The sequence below is a fragment of the Haliaeetus albicilla genome, chromosome 23 (assembly GCF_947461875.1).
Source record: "Haliaeetus albicilla chromosome 23, bHalAlb1.1, whole genome shotgun sequence".
NCBI classification, from domain to species: domain Eukaryota; kingdom Metazoa; phylum Chordata; class Aves; order Accipitriformes; family Accipitridae; genus Haliaeetus; species Haliaeetus albicilla.
Genome location: NC_091505.1, coordinates 7500414 through 7527059, shown reverse-complemented (window position 1 = coordinate 7527059; position 26646 = coordinate 7500414). Strand labels below are relative to the sequence as shown.

The following is a 26646-nucleotide window of genomic DNA, read 5'->3' as shown; positions in this document are numbered from 1 at the left end:
AGGAATAAAATATCCTTTCTCAAGAATGAAACGTATGAAAGAGAGCAAGATCATTTTAAGAGGAGCTTGTGGCCATGTTTGTTTGTGGGTTGCTGCTGTAACCAGTCCCCATGATTGTATAATTTTGGTAGTGATGCATAGGTGTAACCAACTGCTGGCTGTGAAGAAGATGGAGCAACTAGGTTGGCATCAGGGTGTTCTCAGCGAAAGCCGGCATAGCTGCCGACTGGAGCAATGGTTGAAATTGGCTGGTTTGATATTTATACCGAAGAGGCGTGCGTTTTTTGTCGATGCCGTTTAATTTGTACCGTCACTAGGAGGTTGTCCAGGACTGGCATGGGCACACTTCATCCGTAAGTGCTGGTGAGCTCTTGTGTGTGAAAGGGAGAGGAGGAAAAACCTGCTCTTTGTGTCGGGGTTGCTCTGCACGTGGGCTCCATCAGCACGCCCGTCTGGAACGGTCCTTGCCCTGGCTCCTGGCCGGAGCAGCTGAGCACCATCAAGTGTGTAAGTGGGTAGCAAGAGGTCCTGCTCTGACTTTCTGGAGTACTTCAGCAAGGGGCATAGCTCAGGTGGGGGACCTGGGAAGGGGTAGGACCATCGTTTGGGTAAAATCAAGTGGATGACAGCTCGCTTCTGGAGCCGGAGGGTGGGAATTGATGGGAGCACGGTGGGGTGGGAGAGGGGGTAGCCTGCCAAAGCTGCAACGTGGGGAGAGGCACCGGTGGGGATCATGTTTTCTGGTGCAAGAGGCAGGCTACAGCTGCTAGAGCTCTGCTCCACTTGGAGGCTTTCCTGATTTTCCTCAGATAGACAATATCAGAAGAGAAACTGAGTCGGGGCCCTCTCTGAGGGGAAACTAAGTTGGCCTGGCACAAACCTGAGGGGAGAGATCATGTGGGTACTGCTCTCTCCTGTGCCTTCAGGTTATTGAAGTATTAACACAGACTCCTCTTTAGCCTGTCGAGGAAAAACAATGCCCTTAGCTGATTTTTTTTTTTTTCTTTTTGCCTTATCTAGATGCTCTGAGTTTGTGTATTGCTCATCCTTCCATTAATTTTCACTGATAAGAGGAATAAAAAGGCTTGGGCTGGCCTGGGCCCATGCTGTATATATGCAGGCTTGCTGCAGCACACTCACCATCTTAAAAGCTTCCTTGCAGTGCTGTTAACAAAAGTATTCCCTGGGCGTATCATTCCCTTGCATAAACAACTATTCCTTGCTTTGGTTTACCCATTAATGTGAAGGCTTTCTTGTTGCTTTTTCTTTTGGAAGAAGAAAGCTATTTTCCTTTCATATTGCTAAAATCCTGTCCTCTCTGTCTCTGCAGAGCTGTGTCCCACTCAGGTGGGAGCTGACAATCCCTGCTACCTTGCTGGCGTTTGATGTAAATAGATTCTGAAAAGGTAAGGCAGGTTCAGCAGTTGGAGATAAGGACAGTGAAGGGAACTCAGCCAGGATGAAATGATGATGTTGCATGACCGAGAATTTCTTGCTGAAGCAGTTACTGGCTGTGAAACGGTGAGAGTTGACAAGTATTGCATGACATCCCTTATAGAGTAGATTTCCTAGAGATCTTTGGACAGATTTGACTTTGCTTTTCACTACCTGTTTAGGTAAAGAAAATTTGAAAATAGAGAAAGGGAATAATAATGTGATATATATTTTTTTTCCCTGCATATTGTTGATGAACTTATATTAATTTCACTGGAAGGAGAAACAAGTAATTGTTTTGGGTACGTTTACAGCTTTAATGCTATTTTTTGATGCTTGCTTTGTGTAATCTTAAATTATCATTTAGGTTTATATTGCTATGTGACAATTCTGTCTCAATTACTTTGATGCATTGAAAATATATAATCTATGAACAGATTGGAAGGATAAAATAGAGGGTGCACCTGGTCATTGCAGGAGACTAGTAATATGAGTGAACATGTACGTGTTGCCCTTCATTTCAGATCCATTGTGGAACATAAATACTTCCACACAGGTCTTATTTTCCATTTAGCACAGCAATCTGTCTCTGTGGCCAAAAGAGGATGCCTAGGGAAAGAGTACATGGAACAAAGCAAATATAGCACAGACTTCTGCCTATTGCAAATACTCTCAGCAATCGACAGTTTAAGATTTTTGACCCTCTGGGAATATAGAGATTCCTTAATATATCTTTGGAACCTGACAGTTTAAATCATGCTTTGGTTCCCTGTAAAATGATTATGCTGGGGAGCGAGCCATCCAATTAGAAAATGGGCTCTGAGAAAGGGATATTAGAAGTAGGAACGTTCTCAGTCAAAGCTGGGGGAAGCAGACTAGTGTTTCAGGAGATGGGGATGACAGATAAACAATAGCTGAGATCTTTGAGAAATGAAAAAAAACTTAGAAGCATCCGTTAAGGGACTGGGTGGCTCAGAGACTGGTAATAAATAACGTGTCGTTTGCCTGTTCAGATTCAGTATAGACCTGCAAAAATACTGTTTTCTCTGCTCATCACTGTTCTATAGCTGATAATGCTACTGACTGGACTCCCTATCATGTATAGGAGTGCTGAATATTCATTTGTTTTGTGTATGAATGAATTTTCTACTTTGTTAGAATGATGGATTATACTCGGTACAGATGGGACTGGTATTGGCCAGGGTTTCCTCTCATTAGCTCAGTGAGGAAATTCCCATTGATTTCAGTGGAAGCATGCTTATGCCAGTGCTGGAGGGCCTTTGAAAGCTGACTTTGGCCCGTGGCCACTTGCAGGACAAAGGTAGGCTTCTGTGCCAAGGTAGCAGCATGTTAAGTATATTCACTGTTTGTCTGTGGATGAGGCATGGGTGCAAAGATACAAATCCTCAATCCTTGTTAATGTCACTTTTCACCCATGACGCTGGAATTCAGCACATTTCTGTCCTCCACAAATGTTACTGCAAGCACACGGCATTGCACAGTCTGTGATGTTAGCTACACCTTGTAGTGTGCAAAGTACTAGTGACAGTAAGTTCTGTTTTTCTAATTCATCGGAAAAAAACCCCAACACTTTGTGACATATAAAATAATGCTGTCCAGAAACTCTGCTCTGTCTTGAAAACAGCACTGTCTAAAAAGAGCAGAGGAACTGAATTGCTTGGGCACTTGCTAATGACAACACTGTGGTCTTTATCCATCTTCTGCTCGCTGTAGCTACTCTGTACTAAATCTGTACAGCTAAACCAGCCAAGATCTGTAACAGAAACTCCCCAGAACCCAGGAGTATTGATATATGTAATTCTTTGTTTAAGGTCTTGATTTAGCTGTTTAATTGGTTAGGAATGAACTGTGAATTTCTGTACCTCTTAATCCAGAGTTACCAGTATCTAAGATTGTTGATTCGAGTCCCCTTTCCTGCTAGAACAGTGAAGTTAGAGTAATCAAATATTTTGCTTCATGCATTTTGTCTTAGGGGGACGTAGTTAGACACTTTCCTCTGGCTGCAATCTCAGATGCTCAGAGAGTCAAGATGGGACCTGTTTAATTGGCTTTTGCTACGAATCCCAAGCCCTTTCTTCCTGACATTCGCTAACTGAGATTCCATTTTATAAGTGTCTTTACTGAATGATGGACGTTATGTTTGAGGTCTCACAGCTGAGACCAAGGCTGTACAATTTCTTCCTTAATTTAAATCATCTTCCTATCATGTCAGTCTGAGGAGTTCCTGGCTGAGACTCTGCTCTGTCAAATTCTGTCTTGTACAAGCAAGTGTCTGAAAAAAATCAGTACAGAGAAGGACAGAAAATGTAGTCAGATCTTCCCTTCTGCTCCTCTTCCCACTCTGCTGTTTTGAGAGGGTTATGTGACCCAGCACTATCTACAGTTGTCTAGAAGAATGTGAATTCTTTTTCCTGTAGTCCATTCTACTTTCAACCAAGGAACATTTTTTGGGTGGGGTGGTGGTGGTGTTCAGATGAACCTAGATGTGGTGGGTATTCTTGAAATGACAGTCATCTCATTTAGGTGGTAGGTTGACTGGTGGTTTACAAGCTTGTAGAAGTTTGTCAGTGCTGGTTCTGCTCTTGATTTGGTTGCCAAACTTTTGGCTCATCTCGTATTTAAGCGGGCATGTGATCCTGAGGGACAGAGCCACTGAATTCTCACAACTTGGAGTTGACTCTGTTGAACTAAGAACTGTATTTCCTTCACCAATGAAAAAAGAATTGGTTTCCTGTGGGAGATCAGATATCTTTGCAGAGCTCAGTTTGGGTTTTCCAGAACATCAGGTTTTTGTGCAGCAATATGTAAGATAGAGGTGTATCTATAGATTGCTGAAGTTATTCTGTAAGTTGCTTTTAGAGGAGGGAAATACTTGGTGGAATATAGGACATACTGAGTTGGTAAAGAACCAAAAGCTCCTATCTCTCTTTCCCAGCCTTTTGCATTCCAGATACCTGAGCATGGGCTGAATAGATGAATCCCAGAGCTTATGACTCAACACCATCATTTAAGCTCATAGAAGCACATTCCAAAAATACATTGAAAAATAAAGCTGTTCAGCTGGTCTTTTCTAGCAGTAGAAAACGAGGCTTCCTGTGATATAGCACTAGTTATTGTGTAGTGATTTAGTAAGCATTTTAAGAATCCATTTATTCAGGGCTAAGAGTTAGACATTTCTGTCCTGAGCAGCATCTTGTTTTGTTGAATGCAGGCCCTGCTGACAGCAGGGGGGTACTTAGAGACTGCATGACTAATTCAGTGGTTTTATGTTAACAGTAAATATTTTTGCTTCAGTGTTCATAGGGAAGGCCCTATATGCGTATATTCCTAATTCTAATAATAATTTTTATTAATGAGCTGGTCAGTGGTGATAAGTCTTTCCCAGTTTACCTGAGCTGGAGCCTTTCACAAGCTCCTCTTACTGTTGTCCATGAAACTCTTCTCTCTGAGGCTGATTGTCTCTATCTGCCAGTTGCTGTGTTTCAGTGAATCACTCCGCTGAGGAGATTGCTCCACACCTCTGCTTCTTTGCAAATTGCTTTCCGAGCCCTGGCACCAAAACGCAATTGGTTATGCTTCATTATCTCATTCAATAGGAATTCAGTCTCCTGAAGACTGCAATTAAGTTTCCTCTTTGTCTGAAAGACACAGAATTTAACTGCAATCTTGTTGGTCTTCTCTGAAGCAGGGCAAGGAGAAGGCAGAAAAACACTGAACCAAACCAGAGGCAACACACTCTGACAGACTCTTTTTTTTATTTTATTTTTTTTATTTGGTAACTTTTGCTTTCCTATGTGTAACTTGGATCCAGAAGCTGAGTGAGCTGTGGATGAGACAGCTTGCCCAACAGCGAGGGAGGCAGACCAGGCTGGCGGTTGCAGCCCAGCCTGTGGCCACGAGGCTTTGGTAACTTCAGGCTGCTCAGTTATCTTTGGCCCTTGTGATTCTTGCTGCTCGTACCACCTGCAAACTCTCTATTTGTCAAGCAGATCACTTGTACTTATCATGCTTTAAATTTATTAGATGGACTATATAGGTATCGTGTTTTCTGTTCAGTAAGGATAAAGGTCTGGTCATAAGCTACAAAAGTAGTTCAGGCAGTCATAACTGGAGGTATTTATTATTGCCCAAATGGAGGGTATATGGCTTATTGACAGTAAAAGGAATCCCTGCTTTACTGTCCAGAATCCTTTTCCTGTCTTAAGACAAGTTAAATGCATGAGAGAGGCTTCTAGCCTTAATTTCTGATGCTTCAACTCCTGGTGAGGCAAGGGCTGTGACTAGTAGTGGAAGGAATGACTTAGTGGTAGGAAGATTTGGCCAATCCTTTTTTCTGAAGATTGTGGAACATGGTGCAGGAGATGCTTTAAGTTCTGTGCAAAACCAGTGCTGCTGTTCTGTACAAGTCCAAAAATCTGGATCTGTAAGTTTTAGCTGTTCCCGGTCCTAACCGCTGTCCCTCCTAGTTCTTCTTTTTTCAGGTCTGCCTCGTTCTGCCTGCTGTCCCCAGGCTTGCTGAGTTATTCCATGCCACTGTTGTGAGCTCAGTGGATTTTTCAAAGTGATGGCTTTATTTTTTTTCTCTGCTCTTCATAGTCCTGCCAGACTGCCCTGCAGCAAAACGCATTTCAGGTATGAGCTCTCACCAGTCCCTCTAGGAATAAGTCCCTGCTTCATTTCTCATCTGTAAAAGGGAAGCAATAGCTTCCTCTGTCTCATGTGATACAGGAATAGAAAGTTCATTTGTAGGTATGGGGTGTTGGGACTCTATAGACACAAGGCTGTCCAGGTTTTTAGGAGAACTGTAGATGTTTATCGTCCAAGGCATTTCCTTTCCCTACTGCTTTTTTTTAAATGTAGGATAGGCCTGTAAAAATAATTCATTAGTCTACTATTTTGGCAGAGAAAAACAACACTGTGGTTCAGAGAAGAAAACAGTATGAAAAACAGCCTCCCTCCTGAAGCACTGTGGCTGTTATCTTCTGTTGGATGAAGATGAATAGTAGCTTGTACTTCCTAGTTGTAATAAGAATAAACATTTTTGCCTAGGCTGTTTTTTAAGTTCAGGGAATTCTACCAAGATGTGATATAATGTGGTAGCCTCACTTTTCTTAAACAACCTCCCCAAATCCCACCAAACAATGAACATATAGGTGTTTCTGCCTATTTTCTGTGGCTAGGGAGAGAAGTTGAAGCTCCAGGAAGCTATATGGTGTGCTTCCCTCCACGTTCCCACCGCCTTCACGTGGACTTAGCTGTAATACTCCACTGCCTACTGATGCCAATTTCTTTGCTCTCTGATCTGTCCTGTCCCCATCCCCTCTAAGGTGGGAGCTGTGCTGTGGAGCAGGTAAAGCTGGGCACAGCTCACTTGCCCAATAAAAGCAAACTGAGTCATTGCTGTCAGAGGTAAGAATCAGAAGCAAGGGACAGAGATACAGCTTGACCATGGGATCAAAGATGTGAAGGTGAATTCTAAAAGCCTCTCAAAAGATGTGTTCAATGGGGCCCAGAGCTGGAAGAATCATCTTGCTGTGATGGTGGCATCAGGCTGGTGGTCTGTCACCAGTGGGGTTCCCCAGGGCTCAATTTTAGGGCCAGTGCTCTTTAATGTTTTTATAAATTATCCGGACACAGGAGTCAAATGTACATTGAGTGAGTTTGCTGATGATACTAAACTAGGAGGAGCTGTGGACTCCCTTGAGGGTAGAGAGGCCTTACAGAGAGATCTGGATAGGCTAGAGAGCTTGGGCAATCGCCAACCATGTGAAATTTAACAAGAGCAAGTGCAGGATTCTCCACCTGGCATGGGGTAATCCTGGTTATACATGGATATATACTTATACATACAAGTTGGGGGACTAGAGACTGGAGAGCAGCCCCACGGAAAGAGGTCTGGGGGATTGGGTTGATGGCAAGTTGAATGTGAGTCAACAGCGTGCCCTGGCAGCCAGAAGGGCAGGCTGCGTCCCGGGGTACGTCAAGCACAGCATAGGTAGCCGGTCGAGGGAAGAGATTGTCCCACTCTACACCTAACTGGTGCGGTCCCACCTTGAGTATTGTGTGCAGTTTTGGGCACCTCAATATAAGAAGGACATCAAAGTATTAGAGTGTGTCCAGAGGAGGGAGACCAAGATGGTGAAAGGCCTCAAGGGCAAGATTTCTGAGGAACGGCAAAGAGAAGAGAAGGCTGAGGGGCGACCTCATCACAGTCTACAGCTTCCTCAGGGGGGCAGAGGAGGAGGAGGAGGTACTGATCTCCTCTCTCTGGTCACCAGAGAGAGGACACAAGAAAATGGAATGAAGCTGCACCAGGGGAAGTTCAGATTGGACACTAGGAAAAGGTTCTTTGCCGAGAGGGTGGTGGGTCACTGGAACAGGTTCCCCAGGGAAGTGGTCATGGCACCCAGCCTGCCAAAGTTCAGAGAGCAGCTGGATGACACTTAGTCATATGGTTTAGATTGAGGTAGTCCTGCGAGGAGCAGGGAGTTCGACTTGATGATCCTTATGGGTCCCTTCCAACTTGAGATATTCTATGATTCTGATTTCCTTGCTAGTGGTGTCCTTGCTGAAGTTCAGGTTTGGCTGAGTAGCAGTCACCTAGTTTGTCCTCAGGATATTTAGATCATGTTGGTTATTACTGTACATGACAGCAATGATATTACCTGACAGATTTCATCACTGCTAAGTGGTTCCCTTTAGACTTGGCTTTTTTCAGTTAGCCTTTTGTAGCCACCTTGGGTTGTGACATATGTTTAGATCCCTTAGGAAAAAAATCCGAGCTGTAATAATCTCATCTCTCTTACATGGCTAGTTTCCACTGCTAGAAGCATGATCTCCCTGAAGATGGAACGTCGCAGATCTGAATTTCAAAATGCAGACATCTTCCCTAGTGAAACAGCAGGATCACTTTTCTCCTTGCAAGGTTGCTTATGTACAGTAGCATTCCACCAAACCTCAGAGCCCCAAGTGTACAGTGAGCCCTGGCCATCTCTTGTTGTCAGTCTGAATGTCTTGGTCCTTTCTGCAGTCTCTGACCCTTTCACAGATGAGGATCTGAACACAGAGACAGCTTTGGAAGTACTAAACTCCTTCATTTCAGTTGACTTGAAAGGGAGTTAGATGTCTGTATCTAATAGAAGACTATGTGCTGAGATGACTTGTTCAGTGCTTTGCAGAGATCTGTGTTGGAGCAGGGCATTAAGCAAGTCCTGACTGGTGCCTTTGCAGTGGATCCTCCTCCTCTCTAAAGAGACTATTTAAAGACCGGTCATGCAGTCTGTCTCTGGCCCTTGATGAGCTATTTTTCTGTATTGACTTTACTTGTTCTTGCAGAGCCAATTTTTGACTGTCTGGTAATAGTTTTTGCTACTGCTTGCCCTCTGCCCTGGTTAAATTGCAGATGCATCAGGCTTATGGAAGGGGGCTGGAAAGCTCTTTTATCTCATTGTATTATGCTGTACTGTAGAACAGACTGCTTCAGATATGGATAGTAGAGTGTAGACAAGTAGTCTCGCATGCAAAGCTCAACCATCTAACATCCACATTGTGGAGAGCCGGGTTAAAGGGAGTTCACTTTTAAGATGTGAGTGATAACTTGGGACATGTTCTCACAGCATTTTCCTTGCTCTGCTGTTAGATTCCTCTGGATTTTTCTGTTGTTGACAGCATGCCCCTGGCTCTCATCACCTGCCTGCTTTCATTAACATGTCTTTATTTCTTTTTCTAGATTGCCAGTAAAGATTGCAAAAATACAGCCTGCTTTTTTGGCAGATTTCTTGCCTTACCCTAGTGTGCTCTTCCTCGACAGATTGGGGCTTTATCTTGTGGTGCTATTCTTTTTTTAATAATGTTACAGGCAACTGTCAGTAATCTTATGTCCCAGCTGTTCTTGGTTTTGAGAGTAAAATTTGAGAGACATTGTGCAGAAACCAAATATATTCCAGCTGCTTCTGTAATAATAAACAAGTACTTTTGTGACTAGCAGAACTAATGAAAACTCATTTCCTATGGCTTTGTGTCTCATGGTTGATTGGCTTTTTAACTAAATTATTCCAAAGCTACAGCAGCAAGGTAGAGCCTTATAAGACATCAGAGAATTCACAAAAAGTGGGAATGAATTGGGAATAGAGAATATTTTGGTCATGGGAAGAGCTTTAACTGAGTTTATAACTAAGACTGAGCTCTGGAGGATTCATAGCAGCATAAAAAAGTGTGAAAAAGAGGTGGAATTTCTCATGTCTATTAACTGCAAAGTTTGAGAGATGCTTTCTCTGCAAGTAGGGCACTCAAAAACGAGTCTTTTTGCATGAAGGTTTCTTAATGATTAATAAGGGCTGAGGTCACACTGATGTCTTACCCTCTCTATTCACCATAACATCTTTTTCCTCTATTGGATCGTCTATCTTTCATGAAATTTGAGGGATTTAGTAATCTTGAACACCTCTGTCCAGGTGGATTGCTATCAACAAATAGGTTTACATGTGATGGTGGCAGAGGCAGAGACACACATGCATGAGGACTGTGCTTTCACATAAAGCTCCAACCCCCTTGTCGTAATTTAGAGAAAGATTATGTGGTCTTTGCAGTCAATGCTGAGCAATTCCAAAGGAGGCATTTCTTGGGGAATGTATGTGTCGAGGGACTCAAGATCAGAGTCTGCCCTGATACCCAGCTCATCTTATGCTTTGCTGTTCCTTTTTACCATGGCTGCTCTGCTCATCTTTCCAAACATCTACTTGAGTGTCTTTATTCCTTGTACAATCCTTTCATTTCAGCACTTCCACTCACAGTGTAACCACTCAGAGTTAAGGACATGCTTGCTGTGAATTTGAAAGGTAGTTGGAAAGGCAGTGGACTTTTGTGTGTGTACAAGAAGTGGAACTTTGTCCTGTGGACTGACAGTCTGTAAAACCTGCCATGTTGTTTTATGAGGAAGATCTTTGATTTGCTGAAATATTGGGGCGTTAATTGAGCACTGTTTATCCTCCGTGTCTAAAGTGAAGGCCACAAACTACTGTTTAGTTGGCTTTTTTTTCAAAAGCCTTTAGTATATTTGTCTAATACTTCTTACTTCAAGCCCATTTTCCCCATACCTTTGTTTTCTTCCTTGGCTTCTCAGTGATACCTGTCAGCAGTTACTTATGTGAAGAATTTGCTAGCTGAGCTGCTGTGGGTGATGAAAAGCATATTAGTTTTGGTGAAAGAGCAGCTAAGAAATAAAAAATAAAATCTGAAAATATTGATGTAAAACATCTCAAAATCCTAGCTGCCCTAGGGGGTGAAATGCTCTGAAATCCCAGGGAGAGAGAAAGTGCAGCAAAAAATGCGCAAGTATGTCTTCTTTAACAGCAGGCAAGCTAGTGACCAGTGATGCTGGCACTGTTTTTACTCCCTCTAGCAATTTGTTTTTTGGTGTTTTTCTTCTGTTCATCATATGAAAAGCATTACTATTGGCTTTGAGTTTCTTACCTCAAGACAGCGTGAAGTGTTGTATAAACATCTTGGAGTGCCTTTCTAATATCTTCTGAAAGGACTCTGGGCTCCCTGGCAGACATGCTTTGGCAGTCTGGCACCATGTTTATTCAAGATAAAGAAATTGTTTCATGCAGTGGCCAGTGAAAACACTTCCCCCCCCCCCCCCCCCCCCCCTTGAATTATCATTGCTTTGTGCTCAGCCAGGTGAGAACAGTACTTTTTACACAGTTACAGATAATTGCAGATGGATGCGATCTGTTTCCCATATTGAACCAAGCCACAAACAGTTTGAGGGAGATGGTAGATAGAGTGAGTCTGTCTTGGTGGATTTCTAGCAGGATTCTGGCTGTTGTTTGAGGTTGTAACAGATAAAGTTCATCCCTGTGTTTAAAAGTGACGGATGGACACATCCTGTGATCTCTGTGGGCTTTAACTTTAACCTGGAAGTACATGGAGTCAGTCTCTCCTAAACACCTAGAACTGTGAAGAGATTTGGGCATCAAAGTGCTGCATTAGGCACTCAACTCCAGAATTCAGCGCTTTAAAATCCCTGCCCAGCTCCTGCCTAACTGTGGCAGTAGCAGTGTTTCCTTGGGTGAAGAAATCCCTTTGGCTCTTAGTTTCTGCTTTCCTCCTGGCAGGGCCAGAAGTCCTGAGGTCTTGACACTGCTGCGTAGTTAGGAACCTGACTTACCTCTTAGTCTGTGACAGTCTATCTCAGCCCAGCTCGTGTATAAAGCTCAGGCTTTTCCCCCACTTGCTAATACAGCACCTTCTGCAGCAATGCTCACTCTGTCTCATTGTCCCAACGAATATCTAATTATTGCCTGCAAAGTGGGACAGCTTTAGCACCTCAGATTGAGTGAGAGTGTGTCATATTGGCATCGTCAGCAGAACTGCCCTGTGTCTGCACGCAACTTATTTTTAAGCAGTTATCTGGTGCCTTAGGTCACGGTAAGCAATCTGCTTTGGAACAAGAGGAACTCCCTCTTTGGAAAGTTTTGTTATCTTATTCCTAACTCCTATTTTTTTCCCCTTGTCCTTCTTCCTGGCAGTCTTCCAGCTCCTCTCCTACGCTGCATTGCCCTGCGCTTGACTTAGCCTGTCTGTGTACCTGTGTAAACCAGAGTGTGCTGGTTTATTTTCAACAGTTGCCACCTGTCTGTATGAATGCTTCCAAAGGAGACCACCTCTGATGGTTGCTCATGGTAAATTCACACCCGCTCTGTTGGCTGTGATCCTCCCCCACTCCGACTTCCATGGGGATCTCTTCAGATGTTCAGTATATAATTACTCTTTTCAAGAACTGCACCCCCAGCCTCTTTTAGGGGAAATCATTGCTGTCATGTGTGGTAAAGAGCATCCTTTACCTCCTGACATATTTTGGAGAGACCTTTTCTTGCTTGTCATAAATGTCCTCTTTCTTTTCTTACTCCTTTTCTTCCAAGTCTTATCTGCCTGCATTCCTTGGGTGTCTAAAAGATTGCATTCAACTGATGATGAAACAACATCTTGCTTTTTTGTAGGGAATTTCTGCTGCCTTTTCAGTGTTCAGAAATACCTGGGCAATTTGATCGCAGCCTTCACTTGTTAGCTGTATCCTCACAATGTCAAAGTAGTGCAGATCCCTATGTAACCAGAAAGCAAGTTGCTTAACAAAGGTAGAAAACAAATGGTGGCAAACTAGTGGATGACAGAAGAGGAACTCCAGGAGTTTTAGTTTGACCCTTTCTTCTTGTCCAAAGTCGTCTGCTGTTTCTGGTGGGCAACCACAGCAAGGACAAGCATCATGGGGTTGTTTTCTTATAATGTCCTGGGGTTTATTCAGATGACCACAGCACTGGGTAGCTGCAATCACTTTAGAGGTAGGGACTTGACCCTAGCATAACTATGTACATATACGAATATGTACACACTTCTGTTCAATGCGTTCCTTCTGTTCCACATACAGCAGTCAAGAGATCAGTGTGACGCTTCCATATCCTTAAGCATAAGAACATGATTAAATCAGTCTTAATGTTTAAGATCATGGAACAGTGTCAAGTAAGGCTTGGCAAACCAGGTGGTGTACTGCTCTCCTAGGTTGTATTGCTACTTCTTGGGAGCTCACATAGATTTTTTAAAAAGACTTCTTTGTCCTTTAGACAATCAGATTTTTAACTGAAGCAAACACTAGTTAATATTTTTTTATGGTACCATCTCAGATGGTTGCTTTCTTCAGTCTTTGTAGCAAAAGTAGCTTTGTAAAGGGTGCTTTGTCACCCTTTATTGTGGTTGGCACTGTAAAGTGCTGAATCATGAATGATGAAGTCTTTGGCAAGCCGAGAGGGGGCCCTAACTGATACCGAGAAACTTGTCATGAAACAGAACAGACATGTTAATTTTTGATTTATTTATAACTCGGGGGGGGGGGGGGGGGCGGAGGAGAAATCAATGTTTGCCAAAGGGAAGGAACAGAATCAATAGGGAAAGATGTTTGCTTTTCAAGCCTAGTGAGAGGCTATTAGAACACGAGTAAAAAAAATAAATATATATATAAAAAACCCCCTAAAAGCTATAAAAATGTCTTGACAATGTAGTTTTAATTTTAAAATTGCCAAAACATACAAGTGGATTATAATATGTTTTGCAATAATGGAGAAATGATTGATGACTTGGATTTTGAGTGACTTTTTGATGTAGAGCATGGAGAACGAGGTAAATACATTTTTATGGTGACAACCCATTACTATCCTTTCTTTTTTCTTTATAATTTATCTCTATGGGATGTTTTTCTCCAAGGGGGAAAGACAGGTCAGCATTAGGCAAAAAGATAGAAGTTCATCAAAAGAATTAAAGCCTAGGGACAGGCAGAAAGGTTTATGTGAGTTTGGGAGAGACCCAGCAGAGCAGAAGAAAAGAAAAAGATGAAGTAAAGGAATTTGTTCCAGCGATGTGCATTGTATGAAAAGTATTCTGGGTGGCAAACTTACTAATTTAATTTCCACATGCTAGAAGGTGGTCCGGAGTTACATAGGTTTTTCCTACATTCTTCAGAACCATAAGAAGTCTCTTTTCATTCTTGGGACCACCTCCCTTCAAGGAGAACAAGTGAAAAAAAGAAAATCTCTTTTTAGAAGCTTTGCACCTTTTTCTAAAGAGTCACCACAGTCTGTGTGCCTTACAAAGGTCTGGGCATGCTGTTCTTTAATATCCCTGTGCCTGCTGCTCTGGATTAGCTTCCTTTCTCCAGCATTTTCCCTGCTTGCTGGCAGGTTCAGTACTTAAGAACCCCATTGCTATTACTCTGTTGAGGCAATTTCTTGTGAAAACTGTAATTTCCAAGTATTAAATTGATTTATCCCTGGGTTCTTTATCAGGCAATGGGAGCATCTAATTATGGAAAACAGACCACATCCATCCGCTCGGCATGGGTCTGAGAAATGCAGCATGAAATCTTTTATTATTGGTTGTCTTGCAAGATTTTTTCAGCTGCTTTCAGCTTCCCTATGCGCATAGCCTGGAAATGCTCTTGTGAGCTACGTGGATGTTTCACCTGTGTTTCCTGCTGAGAAGCAATAAGCAATAGTCCTGCTGGCAATAACACCTGGTCTGTGGGAAGAAGGCATTAATGGTAGCCACTTCTCAAAGACCTGGTTAAAGCAAATGGACGTGATAGCCCTTCCTGCTTCAGCCTGAATGGATGAGGCCATTTCACCCTACATGTGATGGTGGAAATGGTAGGAAGGTGCTGTTTTAGGCCTGGGGACACATATAGCAAGGCTAATTAAATTAGACTGAGAGGACTGATGGCAGCAGTCTGGGGATTGAGTTCTGCCTGTGTGGGTAAAGCTAATGATGAGGAAGGTCAGAGTGGTGAACATAGCCCTGGGAGGAGGTAGAGGTAGAACTTCTCCGGGGCGTGGGGCTTGTGGCAAAGACTGAGCGAGATGACTGAGCTAGGAGGTTCCTGGCTATTCTTGTTTGCCGTGTTCAGGCAAATGGGATTTTGTAGGTTCTTTGTTAATTGCAATGGCACCAGAAGCAGCTTCTCACTCAACATAATCCATTCTTGCTCTGAAAAAGAAGAAACTCATAAGACTTTGAGTGCTTACCTAAGTATCACAGTTTCTTAGCCCTTTGCATCTTGAAAACGATTTTACAGTCTAAGGGTCTCAATCTCATTTCAAACACACGATGCAAATCTCTGCATTGTGTGTAAAGGGTGGAAGGGAGAGTCAGAGGAGAAGGGGAAGCTCATGGGAGACATTTCTTTACCTAAAGCCATGGATAAGAGGAGGAAGGGGAACAGTTTCTATTCCACATAGAGACAGCAGATAGGATATCGGGAACTTCTTCCTGAGGTCTAAGACCTGCAGAGGTCTCTCTGGAGAGGAGTACAAGCCTTTTTATATTCTTCCATTATCTGTGCTCCTCTGCTAACTTTATCGGGCACTTTGGAATGGAGATCCAGATCCTGGATGAGTTCACAAAGCATTGCTTTTGTGTCTGGTGCTCTCTAGGTAATACTAACCGTATGAGCCACTAAGAAATGCGCTTGTTTCTGTTTTAGCACTGAGAACCACTCAAGTTTTTGACATCATATCTGAACCAGAAATCTAAAATGCTAATGGCAGGAATAAGCTCCTGTAAGTGGTACAGTCTGCCCTGTGGAACCAATATTCCTGTGGGAAAGTGGAGCATTGGATCATGCCTTTTTTCCCCATATACTGTGATTTCCAGACATTGATGGATAATTGCCAAAAACAGGGAGCTTGTGAGTCCAGAAGAGCATGTGGTGAAAGTGCAAATAGAAGGAAAAAAAAAAATCACACGTTGTAGCAGTTTTGTATGATTCTAGTGTTGATAGTGAGGAGACCTTTAACACAGAGACTAAAATAGCTTTTAATAATTTTAATCAACTTCATTTCTAAAGAATGCTCTAGTCATGAATAAGCCTTTGCAGAGAATTGGAAGTGTTCAGAAGGCTTTGTCATCCTTTAATTAGTCTTGATAATGAGGCCTCATTTTAGAGGAAAACTTAATTTAATGGTCTTGGTATTGAATGACCTTGATGTGGTTAAGACACTTGTCTATATGTGTGTGGGAAATGCAAATAATGGAGACTGTTTTGGCTCACAGCCTGTGAGCCTCAGTAAGGTACTGGATGTTACTTTAAATTTGCTTGCTTTGCAGGTCAGATTGAAGGATGCCTGAGACAAGCAATAAATTTTTTTCCTGCCGTTGGGAGGTTAAACCTGCTGATTAATGAACCTCTCATTTTTTTCAAATGCTTGAATTCACCCTCCCTTTGAATTTTCTTTGTGGCGCTAGAGGCTTCCAAGATTTTTTTTCCTAAATAAATGCCAAATGAAGGCTATGACTCATCAGGGTCTGATAATTGAATCCAAACATGTAATTTATTTTAACTACAGTAGTTTTGAATGTGCTGCACAAAATTTCTGTAACATGTTGCTCCTGAAAGCAAGATTGCACTTGAAATAGTAAAGGCAGTTGTTAATGTTTGACGCCCCACTTCACTGGGCAGATGCTAAAATATATCACATTTATAACTGTATATATTGGTATTTGTAATATATAAGTACATTTTCTTTCACCTTAAGCTTATTTTTTTGTGTGTGTGTTTTCTCTTAAGATCCTAGCTGTAGTTTATTTTAGCATTTGCTCCATATTACATCTTTGTTTTCAGTCCTAAACTAGCTCTTAAACTTTTTGTAGGAATTGCTTTTTCAAACTTAGTGGAGGCCTGGGCCAGAGCATACAACAGCAGTGACTGGAACAGGTTTGAATTGTAGAGAAAGGTCTTTATTGCATCCTGATGATAGACTAATTTGTGAGAACAGAAAGCAAGAACTTTACTGGGAGAGCAGCCTGAGAAAACAGTACATGGGGCACTGGGAATACCAGGTTTTTATATCTAGTCTTGCTATTAGTTTGTTGGATGGTGCGTGAGTCACTTTAATTCTCCTGGATCTGTTTCGTCATCTCTAAACAGGGGGTGATGCAGACTGCTGTTCGAAGCTTGGTGATCTACTGATGGAAAGCTTTCTTCTATAAAAGCTGCTATTACTGTCTAAGTATTGTTAATTAGGTATTGCAAGGAAAGTGATAGTAAGGAAAATGTGAATGACCCCTTAAAACTGAGCAAAAATAGCAGCAATGTGGGTGTCTGTGTGGGAGAAAGATGAAAGGATGGGAAATAGGAAGGAAACAGCTGAAATTATCCAGATCATATCTATGACTTTCTGTTTAAAGGGAGGATTACCAGTTGCGGCACAACCCCGATCATTACAGAGCTACTGGGCCTTTGCTAATTGGTCCCAGCTAAGGACTGCCATGTGTCTACCCTGTGTTTTGCTTTACTTGAAAATGACTTTGCGCTTGTACTTTATTGCACTGGAAGGCCAGAGCAAGCAGCTGGGAGTCAAGGCTGAAAGTGCTTCTTGAGATACCATGGAGGTGAGAGATGAGCGTGAACTCATCTGTGTCTCGCTTTGCTTATTCACAAAATGGATATAACACCTGCTTGCGAGAACACCTTGTGCTTCAGCTTGTTGATCCATAGGAAGAATGTTTCCATGTGTTTTGGTGGAGCTCGGTTCAGACCCAGAAGACCTGTAGCTATGCCTGGGTAGAGCGTGTTGCTGAGTCTGAGCAGTGCAGTGCTGAATAAGGATGGGTTCTGATCGATGGATTCTGTGATTACACATTATTTATTTTTGATCTATCCTCAAAGTAAGCTGATGAGGAAGTATCAGCATTTGTAAAGAGTAAGATGGGCTTGGGGCAAAGGCGAGGGCTGTACAGTGTTGATTGCTGCTCTGGTGCCTGGTGAGGCTTTGACCATGTCTTCTGGGTTCTCAGTGTCTTCACATTTGAAACTGGCTTAGGGTTTAAACTGCACTCAGCAGAGCAGCTAAGCATCCGCCTGATGCACCGAGAACTTTCTGTGACTGTTACATCTTCATGTTAGGTGTGTGCTTTTGCTCAGTTTAACCATGGATCTGCAATATTTGTGCCAGGAAGCGGCTCTGTGTTCTGGCCGTAGTGTGAATCTCCTCTAAACTGACACCAAACCACTGGTGGTGCCTTTTCTTGGTGCGTATGGGTGTGTGGGGGGACGTGTGTGATGTGGCCATGTCTCAAGTGCCTCTAACACCTGATTCTAATACCTCTAATTCACCAGATTTCCAAGTGCGTAATCATACATGTCATCCCAGAAGCTGGTGGGCAATGTAGTGTTAAATTTTGCCTGTTAAGATTACTCCTATGTCCTCTTTTTTTAAACAGAAGGTACTTTTTTTGCCCCACTGAAGCATGGCTGACATAGCTGGCGCACAAAGATGCTTTGCTGCAGAACAGACAGATGTAGCTGGGCAGCAGGGATAAAATTTGGGTTAAAAAAAAATTGTGTCTAGGTTGTACCTTTTTAATATTTTTTTTTTTAAAGCACATTAGCTTTGCTGCTCTGCTTATATGCTTCCTGGCTGTGGATGAATGCTGATTAAACTTCTGCCATTATGCATTTGAGCAGCACCTGTGTTGATAGGCAGCAGAGGAATGTACAGTTATGAAGAATATAACACTGCATTTCACGAGCTGCAAATCAGGACCCTTTCTTGTGCATTTGTTCTTCCTGATCCTTCTTGATGGAGAAGAAAAGGGGGGAGAAAAAAACACTTATGTAATGATCAGCCAAACCAGAGCATATGTTAGGCACTGCACATGTGCTATGTGTCTGTTCTCCCAGCTTCTCTTATTGATGTGCACTGTTACATGCTTAGATCACTGCCTTTGAACTTGTGCAATGGAGCAACAATAATAAAATATTCTTAGTTAGTGCTATTTCAGTGCATCATATATTTACTTCTGCTGCAGCATATTTTGCTCATATTCTAAATACTGTAAAGTTAAAATGAATCTTTTTGCGTCCATAAATTATGGTGCTTAAAGATTCAAATTTTGGTCCCTGCATATCCGTAGCCTTAGATTTATGAACTCATAAAACACTCACTATGTTTCTTTGTGATTTGTATCTGACTGTTTTTTTTTTTTTTTTTTTTTTCCAGACATAATGCATAAATGGAGTACACTGTTCCAAAATGACATCAGCTCTCTGGAAACCTATAAAATCATTCTTGTGTTTAACTGACTTTACACTATTACTGTGTAAAATTAGAATTTTTTGAAGATTAATAGGAAACTTACAGATTACATAAGGTCTGCTTAGGAGCTGCAGTGCAAGCCATTACAACAGAAATTCAAATAGCTGGATGATTTGAGCCTTCTAGTCTGCTCTTTGCTCCATGGATTATCGTGATGGTTCATTTACATTTACTTTGACAACAGTACCTGCCACTGATAAAGAGATGAGAGTCTAGATTTGAGGGGAAACATTCGAATAACAACAACATTGTATTTATAAAAATTGTCCCTTGGGGGCAGAGCGTGGCTGCAGATGAGCAAAACCCACTTTACTTCTTGTAATCCATTACTGTTAATTTGTTGTTCTCTTTAGGAACCTTCAGCTGGCCAAGTGTGAAATTATTTCTTTTGCCCGAGTATGGAGCCCTCTGAACTCCAAAATGTCAAAGGGAACAGTAAAAGTGGAAGGGGAGGGGGAAGCACCTCAACCTTGCTTTTGAGGTCTGCAGCTCAGCCTTGGCATCTGAAGGGCAGCTCTGGAGCTACTGCCTCCTGCCCATCTCAGCGAAGGAAAAATAATCTGTTAAAGTGAAACCATGACAAGATGTTCAGAATTTTTCTAAGCTCATTAGACAGCGAGGCGGAGGGAACTCCAATGAAGCTGATCATCGTGGAAGGCTCAGTGGCGGGTCGGGGAGCTCAGCCTGCGAGGAAGTAGGACAGCAAAGCTGGAGGAACGGATCATGTAGCGTTGCAAATAGCCTGGTCACAGTAACTGCTGCAGAGAAGGGAATTCAGAATGCAGGAGATGGGGGGGGAAAAAGAAACACAAGTCCTTTAAAAATCAAGGAGAAACCCTTACTGGGTGTATTGTTGGATGTCTGTACGATGAACAAGGCCTGTCTTTAAAGATGATAGCCTCCCTCAAAATAGCAAAACAGATTTCTTGTTCGTGATACCAACACTCTCCTCGAACAAATATCCCACTTGCATGGGAATTGATTACAGGCTGCATCCCTAGTGGTCTGGGACTTCGGGGACATAAGAGAAAAGGTAGCTGTTTCCCTATGGGCAACCATTCTCTTACACACCCTGTCCATGTGCAGTCCATTTGGATAAAGCTGATTGCTCTCTATCTAACGCAGCTTGAGTTAATGCAGACAGCTTTATGGGATGATGATCCTGATGCTGCTTTTCTGATCTCTTTCCTTTTGCATCTCCCTTCCAGCAACTCGCTCTTTAGTGCAGAGGACTGTAACATTTTATGTTGTGTACTGAATGTCAACAGCTAAAGTATGTGGAAGGGAGGTTGCATGCTGAGGAGAAGCTGAGAAAGAGGTTATGTGGTCTGCAGTAAGAAACAAGCCATGCTGCGTATGTGTTAGAGCCCTGATGTGTTTACAGGTGTTAGTTTTGGACTGTTAGTAGTGTAGGTAGTCCAGGTCAGCTGGGTTAGTAGCAAGTGTGCTGGTGGCTATGTCTGATATGCAGTGGAAGATGGGAGTGGAGCACAATATGGCCACTAAAAGCTATAAGAGAATCGGTGTAGCAGTGATTTTGTTTGGAAAAGAAATGTTTGCCAACAGCCAATTCTAGCAACTCATTGTCTCTTAAGAGTATCTCGTAAGAGGCACGCTTACCTTGAGTGTGTGGATTCCAGCCACAACTGGTTTTGGCTGTAATGCTGTTATAACTTCAAGTTTTTGGTGTTGTACCTGTGAAGTTTCTATTTCAAGGATTCTGATGTATTTCAAAGTACTCTGTGGAAGTGAGCTCAAAGCTTGCAGGATTTATTACCTGATGCTTTCTGTATGCCTGGGAACAGCAGTACTTCCCTTTGGAAAGAGGTTCTGAAGCTTCTTTGAGTGAGCCAGGGACAGATGGGAACAGAAGCAAGACGATCTCTATCACTTCTGGTATGTTTTAAACCATGGACTATATAATTGTTTGGGACCCATCTGATTGAACATCTTCTGTTGGTCCATCTGGTCTCTCCCTGCCTCACGATGGACTGGGTGACACAGTTTTTGGATCAGTCCTTGCAGTAATCGCCTTGTGCTCTGAGCATTTACAAAGCTTCTTTTTTGGTTTTATTTTTTGTTAATTTGGCACAACATTCAGTGTGCCTTTTTTTACTCTGTAGTCTATAATCTGAATTTCCTCTGCTTCAGTTATAAGCCTGTTTGTTTTTCTGGGGTGATGACTAAACTGGTCATTGTAGCTTTTTCTTGTATTTAGTAATACTGTACCCATGCCATGACTACTATTTTGTAGCTACATAACAATTAGAAAGTAAGAAGGCAGTTTCACGTTTTATGAGAAAGGATGGAGATGCATAGGGTTTTATTTTCCCCTCTTACCCAAGTGTTTTGTCATACTGAATTTAGTGATGTTTCTGCAAGCTAGGCTGCAGTTTTCTAGGTTTCTTCTCTATGTGTGAATTCCTCTTGAAGTTCTTAAGTCTGAGAAGTTCTTGACTCATTTCCTTTACATCTTGTTCTACTGTAGGTGGGAGGTTTATGGTTAGGATGTGAAGTTTTCCGGATCAAGCAGTGGGAGGCTGATGCAGGTGAAACACTCTGCATGGTACATGGATAGCCTTTCAAGTTTAATCTATTGGAAAAGTGAAAACTGTGCAGGAGTGGAGTTCTCTCCTGCTATATTTGCAGTGGTACAGGTCAGCAAAATCTCTGATGATGGCAGTTGTTACCAGCAGAGGCCAATTGTATAGGTTAGGCAAACAAATACAAAAATGATTTCAGGCCTTCTTCTTAAACCCTAACACTTTATCCTAAGGAATGATATTGTTATGAGACCATTGTGAACGTAAGTAAATACTAAAAAAAAAAAAAAAAAAAAAGAAAAAAAAGTTGCAGAAACTTGGATCTAAGGCTGCTGATTGATGAACTCTTCTCATTGATGTATGGCCATAACACACAAATTATAAATACAGGATGCAATGCTGTTTCACAAATTACATAGCTTTCTACTTTCGGATGTCTCTTTTGTTCTAGCTACCAAGCCAAGTCTGTGAAAGTAATTTATATCTGCAGTGTGTAGAACCTACTATCAATTAAACTGAACAAAGCAAGTATTTGCTGCCTTCTGTGAGGATAAAGCAAGTGTCTGGTGTTCTCAGCCAAATTAGCTTTATAGTTTAACTGCCTTCTCCCCTGGATTGTACCTTGTAAACTGCTGAAATGACTCAACAGGAAAAAAAAATAATGAGTGAGGCATTCAGTGAGGTCTCTTCTTGGTATAGCAGTTATAACTGACGATAGTCAGCAGCACAGTCTTTAATCACTGAGTGCTCTGCTCAGAGCCTGGCTGTGAGGAGGGTGCTGCGTTGAAGTGCAGGGACACAGTCTGTCACCATCGGCGGCTCCTTGCAGAGCTTTGCAGATGGTGTTTGCTTTCCCTGTCCCTTCCTGATGGCACAGGGCTTATCTGCAATGTATAGAAGAGTTGGGTGACCTGGAAAGAGATGTCCTGTACCTCCTCAGATAAGCAATTCTGCATTTGAGCAAGTAAAACTGAGGGGAAGTTTCTTTTTACTTCTGTCTGTCCCTGGCAAGGCACAGTGAGGATTCCCAGCTCTGAGTCCCCTCTATTTCTAAAGAGATTTGCTCTTGGATAAGAGTACATGAAGCTCCCGTTGGTGGTAGCCATTAGGTATGACCAAGCTCTTACCAACCCCTCAGGTCTGGACCAGAAAGTCGTGTCCACTTGTGAAGACAGAAAAACCAGTGGATGTTACTAAATGCTTGGGTCAGGATCTGAAAGGCTGAAGGAGAACTGGGGGAGGCCTTATCCATTTGTTTTATCCTGTTCTAACTTCCCTGTGGCCTCTGCTTATGGCCAATGTTAGGACACAGGAAGGATGAATATTTGACCTAACTCCATATCACTGCTCTCGTGTTGTAATTTCAAGTGTAACTCTGGAAGCCTGAAGTCTTGTCTGCTTTGGAAAGCTGGGCATCCAGTGTTTCTTCTTGGTGCTATGTGTATGAGGCCAACAGATTTCATAACAAGTGGGAGCTCCTTGGCTGTTTGGGGTCTGTGCTGCTAATAATCAGCTGCAGCCCTAACTGCCCCCCCGCAACAGGCTTTTTTTCCGTCTGGTTTCCTAGCCCTGAGCTGAACAGCTTCATCAGACCCTCCTTGCTGATTGTCAGTGCCCCTCAAATGGGAAGGATTGCCAGCGGATTGCTTTCCTGTATGGGGCTGTCTCCTGGTTTTGGCTTTTCCAGAGATGTCAGCAGAAGTCTTTCCTAAGACACCAACTGTCTTGAGGTTAGCTGGGCTCTCCCTGCATCTTCTTCTGCCAGTCTCGGTGTGCCTGAACGCCAAAAACTCACAGAGCTGAAAAGGTCATGTGTGATGGACCACAATGATCCTGCAAGTTCTAACTGCATGTAACAGAGAAGAGCTGTCCTTGTTACCACAGAATATATCTTTTTCAAATAAAAAGAATAGGGGTGTGTGTTTTGTGTGTGTGTGGTTTTTTTTTTTTTGTTTTTTTTTTTGTTGGCTCCCCGCCCCGCCCCCCCCCCCCCCAAAGGACCAGGCACAAAGGTCTCTCTGTTCTCTGTGGAGTTTCTCTTTTTCTCTCCAACCTCCCCCCACCTCCAAAAGCTCTTGGCTGGTATTTTCTCTGAGAGGAAAGGGCGCTTGTTCAAATAATCCTGCCTCTCTAGTGTGTTGCAGGCATCGAGACTGCTGCCACAGGCTATTCTCCTCCGCAGTTCCAGCAGCACTAATGAGGGGCATGTGCTGTTTGATGCAGCATTTTATCCCTTCTGTATGCCCTGCCCGGGGGGCTGTTCATTGTATTGCAGTGCTGTTTTTACGTAAGGTATTGCATCAGGCAGCACAAGGGATGTGGTGTTGAATTTAAACAGCTGGAGGTTGTGTTGTGTGCTTTTCAGGCAGACTGGAAATAGCCACTGGCTTTTCTCCTTTTCGGTATGATTCTGTCCATTCTAAGTGTTATGGCCATCATATATTTCCAGCAGAGGCTGTTGAGTTAGTAGCCAGGTTTTTCAGTGTGGTATTTTACCTGTAAGCCTATTGGAGATTTTGCGTTTTTTTTATCACCACCACACTCCAATGTGTTTTTTAGCAGAACGTATTTTACCCATTTGACATACTCAAACAGTCTGATCATGGCTGGCTTTGATTGTTTTAAGTTTCATGGAGGGCAAAGAAAAGAGAAAGCGTAAAGGTTCCACCTTGGGCGCACCACAGCTGCAGAGGGTGAGTGTCTTGGGTTGTTTTCCTCAGCCCTCTGGAAGGAAGCGATGTTAGGGTTTGTCGTGCTGGTACAGCAGTGTTTCACAGGTGATTTCTCAGCGCTGACTTCCCTAGTGCTAGTCTCTGTTGCAGGAATCTTGGTGAACTACTGTCTTCTATATGTGCAGGCTTCGTGTGCGTCCTTTGTTTCTGGGGAAGTGAGGGGATTGCCAAAGCTTTACGCAGATGGCTCTGCACACGAGTTCGTGGAACCAGCTGTGTCGTAGCTCATCACTTTTTAATGACTACTGCAAACTTGTCTCAGAGCTGTTTGTTAGCATGATCTCTTGGCCGGCATTTATACGTATTTCTCTCTTATCACGTCAAATTCTCCTTTTTTTCATGGTAGGCTGCTTTTTCATAGCATATATTTATTTTAAATTTCGGTTTACAGTTGGTAGAGATGAAGGTATGCTTTAAAGTTAAATCGGTTGTGTTATCCTTATGCAGAAGGTTTACCTTCATACAACGCTTCTTTGTGGTCTGTTTATAAGCATAATCAACCTAGAGGGTAAAAAAAATGCATATCTGATAAGCTATCATTTGGAGTGGTTGGTTGCCAGTGCTGCTAATATGAAAATAAGTAATTCTAAGGCAGGCTTAGTACCTGAATATGGCAAGAGCTAGAAATTAATTGCCCTGAACTGCATGGTTACTGATCTGCATCAGGTCACATTTGCACACATTATTTCCTGTCTTGCGGCTGTATTGCTTTCGCTTTCTGGACTGTGGGAAAGGTCTTGGCAGAAACTGAAGCTTGGAACTTGTCTATCAGCCAAGAATATATTAAACCGGAGGTGGATGTAACCTTTTCTGCGCGTCCATTTTGCTTGTGAAAAGTAAATGTGGGGATTCAGGTAGGCAGCAGGAAAGCTTCTGTATTGGTAATGACACGGTGCTGCCTACAACACAGAATCTGCCGTGAGTAGCTGGTTCAAGAGGAGCAAAGAGCAGCCTGCAACGTGGGTAGTGAAGCCATTAGAAGTGAGAGATATACTGGGGAGTTTCACAAATTCCCAGTGTTCTTACCTCTTAAGACTCCTAGAATTGCTTTCTAGCACACATACATTTCATCTTACTGGTTTTGGTCATGGATTGTTCCATATACATTAATTCTATTTCTCCAAATTATTATTTCTCCTATTATAATTGATATCCTTGGACTTCTGTTTCAGGAACAGTATTTGTAAAAGGGTAAATTATATGAGATGCAGATCACGTGCATGAATGTATACAGTATATCTGAAGCCTGCAGCACGTACATCTTTGTCCAGGGCAAGAGATTTGAGGGGAGGATTTTGCCTCCAAGGCAGAAAACGATTCAAGCTCCCTAAGTGCCTCAAGGGCTGTTTTGCACCCTAAACTTTATGTTGATATTTGTGAGGTGTCTTGGCCAAACAGGGCTGTTCCATGTATATCCATGATGGTCCTTCCACGCTTGTTCAAGTTATATGTAGGACAGACCACCCAGTTAAGTGTGGTGGCAGCCAGGTGAGTCTGCGTCCTGGCTGGGCATGGGGATGGTCAGTGGTGCCTGGTTAAGGACGATACTCAGCTGAGACTTTTGGGGCTGTGTAAAAGAAACCGAGCCAAGCTGTACCTATATGGGATCTGGAAAATGGGCTGAAAACCGTAATTTTTATTTCCACTACTAAGAGCTTTTCCCATTTGCCTCAGTGTTACATTTTAATAAGAGAAAAACAACCAGCTGGGTTTCACTGTCTCCTTGAAAGTAAACAAATAAAGCAAAACTCCCTGGTACAATAATAAGACTATTTCACATACTGTAAGAGAAGATTATTGCTTCTATATGTGATTGACTCGGGTTTTGAGCATAGAGTAGCTTGCAAGTGTGTATAATTTCATGGTATGTCATCTCATGCACCTCAGGACTCTATTTCAGCAGTACCTTCAGAGAAGGTGGTATCTAAAGAACTTTGACAATAGCTTTCAGAATTACAATCAATGCAACATATCCAATTCCCTAAAATCTTGGGGAGATTTTGGAAACTCTCTTCCTCTTTACGTTGTCCCTCTGTAAACTAGCTGCCTCTCTGCATTTTGTGAAGGATGTGAGCTCTTTATCTATTTTTCCTCTAGATATTTTTATTAGTTTTTTCTCTGATACCTTTTTGATTAAGGCCTTTGGCAACAAGTTGACCATTCCTTCAAGATTTGTTACTGCATTGCTATGTGTGGGAGGTAAATATTGCACCGATGCTCACTTATGCTCAAATAAAACCATAACGTATTTTTGTTATATTCTTTTTCAAACAA

The 26646-nt window shown here is 42.5% G+C and overlaps 1 long non-coding RNA gene across 1 annotated transcript in view; it reads left to right on the top strand.

The window, feature by feature from the left end:
• Positions 1 to 5797: 5797 nt before the first annotated feature.
• Positions 5798 to 26646, top strand: part of LOC138690646 (uncharacterized) — a 69164-nt gene continuing 48315 nt past the window's right edge. Inside the window, exon 1 of the long non-coding RNA XR_011329403.1 lies at positions 5798 to 5878. This is a non-coding gene — a long non-coding RNA (uncharacterized lncRNA). The remainder of the gene's footprint in view (positions 5879 to 26646) is intronic.